Source organism: Muscardinus avellanarius, assembly GCF_963383645.1.
Source record: "Muscardinus avellanarius genome assembly, chromosome: 1".
In the NCBI taxonomy this organism is placed as follows: domain Eukaryota; kingdom Metazoa; phylum Chordata; class Mammalia; order Rodentia; family Gliridae; genus Muscardinus; species Muscardinus avellanarius.
This window is the reverse complement of record NC_137786.1, coordinates 123,116,290-123,125,913: the sequence shown is the minus strand read 5'-3', so window position 1 is coordinate 123,125,913 and position 9,624 is coordinate 123,116,290.

Here is a 9,624-nt window from a genome sequence, read left to right as displayed (position 1 = left end):
GCAAAGGCAGCCTCTGTGAAATTTGCTAGGTCAGCATTTAGTTCACTGTCCACAGTTCAAAAATAACAGTAGAGAGAAAAATAGAGGCTTGAGGGCATTTAATTTCCTTCTACAGAGCTAATCCACGAGATAAGGAGAACGACAGGACTAAAAAGGATTTTAAACATTTAGAAAGGAGTGGAGCAGAGTGACCGGAAGCAGCCCTGAGCACTGGGGTGGTAGAGGCAGGAGACTCCAGCCTGGTGTGAGAAGGCCAGAGCGGGCTTCACAAAAGGAAGGAAAAAGAAACCTGAAGAAGGAAGCGCTGGCCAGGCTTGCTGGGGTGAGGCCAGGGAGGCAGGGAAGGTTCTAGGCCAAGAAAACCACCATTGATTCGGAAAAGGCTCAGCACATTTGAGGAACCACAGAAGGCCGGCTTGTGCGCGGCCAATGCGTGAGAACCATGAGAGGGCTCTGGGCCTCCTTGGGTAATTTCAGTTCTGGACCTCAGACAAGCTGTGGTTTTAAAGATAACAATTTGAAGTGCAGGAATACCACAGGAAAAAAATGTTCTGTGTATACCCAAGGAAGCCCTAGAACACCCAGTGTGAACCCAAAGACATTCTGTGTCTAATAAACATTCTGTGTCAGCTTCCCCAAAAGACCTGGCCACCTGCTTCTAAAACAGTTGTTTTGGCAAAAGTGTGAAGTTTTAGGTTAGGACTGCCATGTTCCACAAACCAAAGAAAACTGAAAATATATACAACTGGCTTTTAAAAATATACATAAGACCAGACAGATGTGGTGTCACACACCTATAATCCCAGAACTTGGGAGGCTGAGAAAGGAGGATCCCAGGTTCAAGACCAGCCTCAGAAACTTCGCAAGACCCTGTTTCAAAAATAAAAAATTAAAAAAAAAATAAGCACCGGGCGTGGTGGCGCACACTTGTAATCCCCGCGCTTGGGAGGCGGAGACAGGAGGATCGCCCGGGTTCAAAGCTAGCCTCGCTGTCTTAAGAGACCCTGTTTCCAAATAAAAGTATAAAAAATAGGTGTCTGGGAGTGTAGCCCAGAGGTAGAAGGGTTTCCAGGAACCCCAGTACCACCAAAATAATAATAAATAAATGAATAATAAAATAAATAAATGAAATAAAATAGGGCTGAGGGTGTAGCTCAGAGAGAAAATGCTCAAAGTTCAACTCCAGTACAGAAAAAAAAATTAAAAAGCAGAAAACGTATGAGAAATCAAATGTCACCCTGTTCCTTTGGCTCCTACTTACCCAATAATGCTGGTATCAGGACAAGTTCCAGTAGGAAAAACATGCTGCTCTCAATGTTTCAATCTTAGGATAAAAGGGGGGAAAAAATCAGGAACTCATGTCAAGAGAAGTTCATTAATTTAATTTAACAAACCCATAGTGAGTGCCTACAGGAGCCAGCCATCCTCTGCAGCATCCTGGGAGGCAGCACTGAACAAGACAAGGTCTCCTCAGCTGCGGTTCACATGGGGAGAAGAAAGGCAAAAAGAAGCAGGAGCATTTCCATCATGCACAAGGCCCTTGAGGTCAATCTCCTTTGCTAAAAAACGAAACAATAATCACAACAACAAACTATGCCTAGATATAGCACACAAAACCATTTAAAATTAAGTGCTTATCTAAACCACAAAATTTTGTCTTCCCAAAAGAATTAAAGTGAGAATACTATAATGATACATGCATGTCCATATTTATAGCAGCCCAATTCACAACAGATGAATGAATAAAGAAAATGTGGCACATACACACAATGGAATTTGACTCAGCCATAAAGAACAAAATTATGTCATTTTCAGAAAAACAAATGGACCTAGAGAATAAGTGAGATCAGCCAGTCTCAGATAGCCAAGGGTCATATGCTTTATCTCATACTTGGAAGCTACAGAAAAAAAAAAGAAAGAAAAAAAAGGGCTTCGGTCAAATGAGAAGAGAGCCAGGAGGATTGGGAAAGGTGGGCCGGGATTGAGGAAGTGAAATGTTCAAATAAGGTTATGTCCACACACGAAGGTGTCACTACCAATTCCACTAACACGTACGGTGAGGGAGAAGTGGGGAGTGTGGTGGGAGTGTGTGGAGAGAAATACACCGAGTACCGTGTGCATGTATGCTCCATCACTTTGAATCTCGCTAAGATGAATCTCACTGTGATTACAATACACCAATAAAAATATACAGAAAAAGAAGATACCAGCTGTTGATAAGTGCTATCAAAACCAAAACCGAGTAATGTCTGGAGAGTCGTTCAAGTGCTAGTCTAGATACGCTTGAGGGAAGGTTTGAAGAAAGTTGCTTTGCAAGAGAAAAAAAAAAAGCAAACAATTGTAGGATACCCTTAAAATGACAACCCTAAACACTTCTCAGCCTGAGCATTGCATACCAACAATAAATTATAGGATACTCAGCCTGAAATTGTTACCTACCTTTCCAACTAAATCAGAATTACTACTGTTAAATATATGAAGAAGGCAATCACAGTGGTACATACTTGTAATCCCAGAATTTGGGAGGCTGAGACAGAAGGATCATAGGTTTGCAGCCAGCCTCAGCAACTTAGTGTGGGAGAAGAGATAGATAGATAAGGAGAAATTCTGAACCCCTAGAATTAGCCAAATTTAGGACACAAAGAAACCACATGAAAGGTTTGTTTGTTTACTTATTGCAGGGCAGCAGAGGTAGAATAAGAATGAGAACTGGGTTGTACACTGGCAAAAGTGTTTCTCTCATGTCTATATTATCTCTGTGGTGTTAATTTCACTGCATTCACCAGCTCCTGGAAAAGGGCTCGCTCTTCTATACAATGCCCCCCAATTTTCTTAGCGAGGCCTAAGAACCCTAAAGCCAAGGGGTTATAATCTGCCAGCCTTGGGTTCCTGCCTAGTACTGCGCCTACCCATCCATGATTCCTGCACCCCTTGCCACCTGCTGCTGGAGAAATTCCATCTCCCAATCTGCTAAGAGAAGAGGTCTCTTTACTACATTAACAACAGATGGTGGCCATTTTAATTTATAAAATGCGGTTGTCTAAAACATTCCTTACCTGTCTTCTTAACAACAAAATACTCCATCTGGAAAATCAGGGTCAAACTTCCAGGAGGTTCATTCCTTAGGTAATACTGACCTTACTGAGCTTCTTCCTTCCCTGTAACAACTTTGAGTTGTGGAAACAATTCAAAGATCAAATATGGCAATGTAGCGGGGTGTGGTGTGCACACTTACAATCCCAGTACTTGGGTGGCTGAGATAGAAAGATTGAAGGTTTGTGGCCAGCCTCAACAATTTAGTGAGGCCTTCTGCAACTTAGTGAGATCCTTATAACTCAAAGATCAAATACGACAATGTAGCTGAGCATTGTTGTGCACACGTGCAATCCCAGTACTTGGGAGGTGGAGGCAGGAGGATCGCAGGTTTGTGGCCAGCTTCAACAAAATAGTGAGGCCTTCTCCAACTTAATGAGATCCTGTTTCTAAATAAATAAATAAAATACAGCTGGGATGTAGCTCAAATGTAGAATACCCGAGTTTAATCCCCAGTATTACACACACACACACACACACACACACACACACACACACACACACACAATGTATCTAGCAGTGTTTTGAAAAACAGGAAGTTTTACCATAGAAGATCCTACTTTTATTATAACCCAAGAGTCAGAAAACGGTTTGTAGCTTTAGGGAAGATATCGCATTCTGAACTTCTAATTTTATAAGAATAGCAAACGATGAATCAGAATGATCTGGAAACTTTTGAGTTTCCATTTTGAACCCCACTGAAACCATATAGATTATAATCATACTGTTTCAGATATATTAGGAGTCACACTAAGTTCCCCAAAAAGGAAGTATCTGTAATGAAAACAGTGTCTCTGTATCCACGGCCTGCTCCATGAAGCGCACCTCACCCCTCATATACACAGATAAGGGTCTTAAGGACATCCTTCTTAGTGTGTCCTAATTTAAGTTCATCCTCAGGACATGAAATCACTCTGACTCTGGATGGATCCTTTCCCAGGAAGTTAGCTGTTCTCCCTCCTCTGCTCAGCAAACAGCACTCAGCACTTGACCACTGCCCTGGCAGAGCACCAGCTGGTAACATTTTTATAACATGTCTGCACCAAGTCTCTTCAACCCCTATGGCAGGGCTGCCTTGTTTCTTTTTGTGCCCTATTCCTGTGCCACAGGATGGTACAGTGCCTGGCACATGCTGAAGGGATGTCACAGCTGCCGACCATTACATTGAAATCAACCCCAAGGTGTCCTGCAACCTCATCACTCTGATCTAGGAGGAAACCAGTGACTCAAAAAAGTTGAATCCAGTCACTCTGCCTGACCCACTCAGAACCACACCTAACACTTCCAAACAGATGCTCACAAAGGTGCTGTCTGAGGAACAGAAGACACTCACTTTCAGTCCTAAATACTTACACATGTCATTAGGGCTCCGTGTGAATGAAAAAAAAAAAAAAAAAGCAATGATTTGAGCAGAAAAAGTACTGAATTGGAAATTTTCAACAATTTACTTCCGGACTCCACCTTCCATTCGCTTACTCTTTGATCTTCAGGGAAATCATGCAACCTCCCTGACATCATCGTTAAGACCACAGGACCAGGCTTGGACACTCCTAGTTCACAGAGCACCACACTAGAAATCAGGAGTCAATGTACAACCAGAGCAGGCTCTACACCAGGCACTGCCTGAGCGATTGACAGCTCACTCGTCCTCGCCACGACCCTGCAAGGTCTTACAGATGAGGAAGCAGAAGCATGGGCTGGTAGAGAGACTGGCCTGAGACTGGCCTAAGCAGGTGGCAGAGCCAGGACTCACCACGGGCATTCCAGATCTGAGCCCATGCTCCTGTCACACCACACCACTCCTTCCTGTTTCTGAAAGTAATCAGTATTTAGAGTGCAGCCTCTCCAAATTCTGTCAAAACAAGACGAGTCTACTCCCCCTGACCAGACGACACTCTTCCACCCCCGTGCTCATACCTTCGGCCCACACCTCCTCTTCATCTTTCAGATTTCAAGCTATATGTCATTTCCTCTGGGCCATCTCTTCTCAACTATCTACCCTATGTCAGACCCCCTAGCCACATGTCCTAGTAGCACTATATATTCTTCCTTTAGGGCACTGGTTACAACTTCTAAATGTCTATTTATGTGCATATCTGGTAATTTGATTAAAGTCTTGCTCTCCCCCATGTTTTCCAAGACTGTAAATTCCATGAGACCAAGCACAGAGCCCACCCTGCCAGCCACAGGAGGGTACAGGGGGCACATGGCAACCGGCTGCCAAAGCAGCACAGCACCTTGGAGATCTACCAAGAAAATATGCAGCAATTATTTTATATGTATTGGTGCATATATATATATATATATATATATATATATATTTCAAGTCATGTGTCATCTAACAGTGGGGATACATTCTGAGAAATACATAGGTGATTTCATTGTTGTGCAAACATTGTAGAGTATACCTACACAAACTGAGATGGTATAGGCATCAATATGCAGTCTAACCTGATGGGACCCCTACCCTACATTGTTTGTTTGCTGTGTCTTAAAATAAGCACGTGTGTGTGTGTGTGTGTGTGTGTGTGTGTGTGTGTAACACATTATGAATTTTTATGTATAGATATATAATCTGAATACCAAAATTCTGAATTATATATATAATAAAGTGAATCTCGGTTTTCTTTATTTGTTTTGTGGTGCTGGGATGGAACCCAGAGGCATTCTGCCTCCAAACTATATTCCCAGACCCATTTCATTTTTTTTAATTTGAAAACAGGGTCCCACTAAGTTGATGCAAACCTCGCTGAGTTGCTGAGGCTGGCTTCCAACCTGCGATCCCCCTCTTAGCCTCCCAAGTGCTAGCATTACAGGCTTGTGCCTTGGCAACCTAGCTCGAATCTTGATTTTAAAAAATCCACCACCAAGTGCTGTGTGCATGATGTCACTATCACTCTGAGCTACATTATGATGTGTGACTATAATGCACCAATAAAAGTATTAAAAACCCCAACAAAAACACTCAAGCACCTTGATGACAAACACCATTTAGACTCTCACCTCCTCCATGCTTCCTCTCTTTGCAGATTTTTTTTTTCTTTTTTTTTAGGGTCTGGGGCTGTAACCCAGAGGCATTTGACTTCCAAGCTACAACCCCCGCCCAATTTTTTATTCTTTATTTTGAAACAGGGTCTCACTGAGTTGCGAAGGGCCTCACTAAGTAGCTGAGGCTGTTTGCAAACCGTGATCCTCCAGTCTCAGCCTCCCAAATGCTGAGATTACAAGCGTGCGCCACCACGCCCGGCTTCTCTTTGCAGATTCTGATTTATCTTCTCAACAGATGTTCTTGAAATAATTCTGCATAGTAGGTTATATCATATGTTGGCCAAACATCTCAAAGTAAGCTCCTGACTCTCTCAAAGTACAATGCTTAGAAAAGATCTCTTCCAGCCAGACATGTGCCCTACCTGTGCCCCCATTTTATGACATGGTCTATTCATAAAAACTGTGATACGTGGCTTCTGTGACTTGATCTAGGTGACTAGAGCCAGCCTTGAACTACACTGGAATCTTAGAAATAATTAAATACTCCTGTGTCCTCCTTCAGCCCAGACTCTACCTCAACTGGCCTGCCTCAACCTCTCCTGAGGTCACAGCCACACCAGGATGTGATGAGGGAGGGCAATTGCCTACCACTTTTGAGAGGTTTGAGTTCCTTCCTTGGAAAGGGGAGAGAAACAAACAAAAAACAGTACAAAGAGAGTCCCGCCACAAGCCCAAGGCCAGCCACTTGGCTCCTTTCTAGAGCCAGAGGCAACCCCAAAGCTGAGCCCTGTCAGTGTCCCCCTCATTTACTCTTTGACTACAGACAAATCTTACTTGTCTTCAGTAACTAAGTCTGCACCTCCTAGGCTACTTTGTGGCAGTGCCCCTACAGTGAACAAGTGACTGGCCTCACAATAATCCTAAAGGGTGGTCAGCCAGCAACCAGCCTTCCTCGGAGTGAGAACCAGCCTTCTTCTGAGAAAAGCTTAACGAAATACAAAGCCACATCTTACCCAAGATGAAGGTGCCAGGATGTGTGGCTCTCTGAAGTCCTCACCACGGCGGTCCCCACAGCAGACTGAAGCACCTCCTGACAACACAGTAGGTCAGACTCAAAGCAAATCACAGGCATGTGTGTGCATGCTTACGTGCGTTTCCAAGTGGTTGCAGAAATACAAACAGGAACCTTAAGCCAGGGTTTCCATCTCGGTCATCTGGCCCATTACCCCATTCTCATTTAGATTTTCATCCTAAAAAGAGGTACTACACTGGTCTTACCAAGGTGAGTCTCACATCCCAGATCTCTGCAGGTCCTATGCTCCCTTTGAGATGACAAGCTCTCTGGAGTGGGAGCTCGAGCAGCATCAGGCAAATATTTGCTGAGAAAGAAATCTACTTCATGCAAACAAAAAGCAGTACATTTAAGACTTCCTCAAAACATTTGGCTTTATAAGACAAAGTAACATCTCTTACTGTCTCCCAACACTGAAGTGCCCTGCCCAATCCTCCAACTAACCTCCCAACTATGTAGATTTCCTCTGATGGTGAACTAGCAGCATGTCCAGCATGCAAGCAGCCGGTTATTCCCCTGGAGGGTTCCTCTGGGATGAGCTGGACATCCTAGATAAGAACTCAAGGCTTCTTCAGTTCAAGAGATCGTTCCATGTAGCCTTCAATCTGGGCCAGACTGGAGCGACCTAGGCCTGGACATACTGACCTTATATTCGCTCCCCTTAGCGGTCATGCTGCACAGTCCTTGAAAAGTGGGGTGCAGGTAAGCCAGCAACTTTGGTGGTATGAATATTATCCGCACTGCCTATTTCAAGTTACTAGCAGTTGAGCAACTGGCTGGCATAATTCCTACAAATGTATTATCAGCTCCTACTGTGTTAGCTAACTGTAGCACACCCTCAACATATACAGGTTCTTGCTGGGGTACACCTCAGACTGCTTGTTCAGTGCTGAAAACCACAACCCCCCCATTCTTTTGCATGACAGTGCTCAGATGTACAACACCAACAGGTAGCCAGTAAGAGTAAAGAAGTTTATTGACGATGATGGAGTAAAGACAGTGAGAGTTACAATGTCTGTGCCCAACCTTACATACCCTAGAAAGTAAACACAAACACAAACGGCAGTGAGATGCGGCAGCTCAGTCCCAGTGCTGGAGTTGGCCTCTACCGGCCGTGAAGGTTCGGGTTTTGCAATGAGGTAAGAGTCTTGGTCAACTCCTATGGTTCCTCTTCCAGCTCCACTTTAAAACCACAGCTGAGTGACACAGTAGAACATTCAGGTCGATAATTTGGCCTCCGGAATTTTATGTAAACAAACACATGCAGCCTTCCCTCTCGGAGCACAAGTGTCGAATGCAGGAATCACAGAGAACTACGATGTTCCCCAAGCAACCCAAAGTCCCAGCTCTCAGGGAAGACACAAAGCACTTTTTAAGTTCACATTTCCTAATGGAATCAAAGAGGCTAATGCATAAAACTCATAAGAAAATGTTAACAAAGACTTGAAGCCGGGCGTAGTGGCACATGCGTGTAATCCCAGTACTTAAGAGGCTGAGACCGGAGGATCGTGGTTCATGAACAGCCTCAGCTACTTACTGAGGCGCAATTTAGTGAGACCCTGTTTCAAAATAAAGAATAAAAAATAGGGCACGGGGTGTAGCTCAGAGGTCGAATGCCCCTGGTTCCATCCCCAAACCCAAAAAAAAAAAAAAAAAAGGCTTGAGAAGTCAAAGAAAAAATCTGAAAGGCTTTTAACCCCCTCTGAATTAAATTCTCTCTTGAGACAAAGCTGTTTTCCTTACAGTGTGACAAGAGCCAGTGGAGAAGCAGAAAGAGAGAGAAGATTAGTACCTTAGAGAATATTAAAACAGTATGTCGCCGGGCGTGGTGGCGCACGCTTGTAATCCCCTCGCTTGGGAGGCTGACAGGAAGATCATGCAGGTTCGAAGCCAGCCTCGCTGGCTTAAGAGACCCTGTTTCCAAATAAAAAAATATAAAATAGGTCTGGGAGTGTACCCCGGAGGTAGAAGGGCTTCCAGGAACCCCAGTACCACCACCAAAAAAAAAAAAAGTATGTCAAGCCAACAAACAAAAAATGCTTTATCTTCCTTTCATCCTTAAGATGGCAAGGGTCCATACACTGCTTTGTGCCCCTTTGGAGAAAAGAAGCTGCAATCCAATCCTCAACACAAGGGATAAAAGAGGAGACCGACGGCAGCCTGTGATGGGGACATGACCACTAATCCATGAAGTCAACTGAGTTATCAATTTAATCCCTTACCACGAGGGACTGGAGAGTTCTGTCACTTAAAAAAGAAGGGACTGGTCCGAATCATGACCAAAGCAACAAAATCACATGTCTGAGTATTCAGAGCACCATTTACCTAAAGCTGCAAACAACCAAGATGGGCTCTCACAACATGCCTGCAAGGAAGGCACGAGGCCCAGCCCAAGCTGGTTCCTCTCTAATGAGAAGTTGCTCTCAGTGGCTTACTGTGAAACAAGGTCTCAGAGAAATGAAAGCCACAAA